Consider the following 2,500-nt stretch of genomic DNA (forward strand, 5'->3'; position numbering starts at 1 on the left):
TTGCATTTAATTTCATTTATTGTATATTTCTTTCTAAATTGCTCAAACCTATTGTAAATTATAAAACATGTTTTCACTTTATTGTATTGGAAGTGGCTGAAGGAGGTAGAAATGGATGTGTTTGGATGTGTTTGTGATGTCATGTCCCGGAATAGGGGCGTGTCCATGACAGGCTGCAGTGCCCGCGCTGACCTGTGAGTGTCGCTGTTTGCCAGCCTTGCAGCTGCACGCAATTGAAAGTACGCCATAAATATGGCGCCAAAAGAGTTTTCAAGCTGAGGCTCTCCGTTGAATTTGTTGACGTTTTTTTTCGCAGGAGGAGCTCCTGTTTGTTGCCGCTCCTCCTCCGACACGAGCCGGGAGGAGCAGGAGGAGGTGAGGAAGAAGACGAGGAGGAGGAGAGCCGCTTGCTGTGTTTAGGAGGAAGAGGAAGAGGAAGGGGAGGACATTGCAATCTTTTCTGTGACTCATCGTTTGGACATAAAGCATCCATTTAGCCCTCCCACTCTACCCAGGGATATTAATGTATCATTCTTAGTTTTCATTTGCACACCAATGGGATGTTTTCCTGCCAAAGGCGACATGCGGTCCAGTGAGCGGCATGTTGTGGGCTGCACGCCGCTCAGTGCGCACTGAAAGGCGGCTGCAGCGGTGGCGACACCCCGGCCTCTGTCATCCGCGACCCGCGGGACCGTACCCTACTTTTATCGCGATTTTGGATCCCCATCGTCCCTCGGTGCAGGGGCGTGGGGTCCTGTCACCCGGCCTGCGTCATCAACAAACTCAAAAGTCCATGTGCACAACTCCAACCTTCCTCTTGTGATCAAGGTAAAACACCATCTTTTGTACAACTTGTGTTCGTCTCAAGTCTTGCATACATGTCTTTGTGTTTGTGCCATTTTGGGTGATACAAACTAATGTGCGGGCATGCGGAGTTGGAAGCTACACGCACACACGTCACAGGCGTACGTACAACTTGTACACTGCGCATGCGCCGGAGTCGCGTTGAGGGGCGTGTTTGAGAAGAGCACCTTCACAGCCCTTTGCAGGATGCAGCCTCCTTTGCACTGAGGGTGCTGTGCTTTTAGGAAGGCTTCTCTCTCTCTCTCTCACTCACTCACTCACTCACACATGCACGTAGAAATTGCTAGATTCCCCCTCCTGCTGCTGCCTTGTGGTGTTATGCACCTCCATAGCTAAAAGTGTCTCCATCACCTTGGCACCTGGGTTGGCACCTCCTGAATTTACCCATTGGGTTGAGTTTTTCCCTTGCCCTGATGTGTCGTTGTGGCTTGTGCAGCCCTTTGAGACACTCGTGATTTAGGGCTATATAAATAATTTTTATTGATTAATTGATTGATTGACTCGGGGTGTAACGGTACACAAAAATATCGGTTCGGTACGTACCTCGGTTTAGAGGTCACGGTTAGGTTCATTTTCGGTATTGTAAGAAAACAACAAAATATACATTTTTTGGTTATTTATTTACCAAATTTGCAAAATCTTCCACCAAAAATATTTTTCTTAGTGGAATATTTGATGTGAAGTAATCGGAACCTTGGATAGGTCAATAATTCATAATAACTTTGATTTTGATTGAATATTATGTTTTGAGCAATGACAGTTTGAAAGAAAAAAAAAAACAGCTTTGTTTTATTAGTCAACATTGCAACTTTTTCTAATTTACATTTAACCTTTAAGCTTTTTTATTTCACTTTTGTAATGTTTCTGTTTATTTGAATAGTATTTTTAGAATGTGCCGTGGGCCTTTTAAAACATTAGCTTTAGACTGCAAATGGCTTCCGTGGCACACTTTTGACACCCCTGCTATAGATAATAAAAAATTAAATCTATGGATAAAAAGCAGAGCCTGGCGACGCATGCGCGTTTATCATAACTCTCTCGTTCTCTCTGTATCTGCCCCTCCCTCATGAATGCTGTTGCGTGCACAATTTGTTTTGTTTTTAACCCCTTCTTAACCCTGAATGTACATTGAAAATACACGCAACCCTAACTCAAAATACCAGACAATTGAGGCATTTAAGAAACTCCGCCCTGACAGCTCCGCAAAAGAGGACATGTCCGGTGAAAAGAGGACGTATGGTCAGTCTATCGTAGCCCGTTAGCTGCTAGCATGCCGTGTGTTGTGCCTCGGTGTGCATTGTTTACACAACGTGCGTTACGCTACTTAATATGTCCGTGTGGAAACTCGTTCAGTACACCTCCGAACCGAACCGGAACCCCCGTACCGAAACAGTTCAATACAAATACACATACCGTTACACCCCTATGATTGACCCATTGTGGTCATTTGTGCGTGTGCAGTGAGTTCTCCCGATACCAATATTTTGCAACCGGTACCAATATGTATCTTGCTACTTTTCAAAATAAAGGAGACCACAAAAATGTCATTATTTGCTTTTTTTGAACAGAACATTTTACGATACATGGAACACAGGTTTCCTATTAAAAGTTAAAGTTAAAGTACCAATGATTGTCA

General features: G+C 44.2%; 1 protein-coding gene across 1 annotated transcript in view; it reads left to right on the forward strand.

Moving 5' to 3' along the window:
- The first annotated feature begins 269 nt into the window (after positions 1 to 269).
- Positions 270 to 2,500, forward strand: part of jade2 (jade family PHD finger 2) — a 141,805-nt gene continuing 139,574 nt past the window's right edge. Inside the window, exon 1 of the mRNA XM_061934440.1 lies at positions 270 to 828. The gene's annotated coding sequence lies outside the window, so the exon portion shown is untranslated. The remainder of the gene's footprint in view (positions 829 to 2,500) is intronic.

This window comes from Nerophis lumbriciformis, linkage group LG03 (assembly GCF_033978685.3).
Source record: "Nerophis lumbriciformis linkage group LG03, RoL_Nlum_v2.1, whole genome shotgun sequence".
Lineage (NCBI taxonomy): Eukaryota > Metazoa > Chordata > Actinopteri > Syngnathiformes > Syngnathidae > Nerophis > Nerophis lumbriciformis.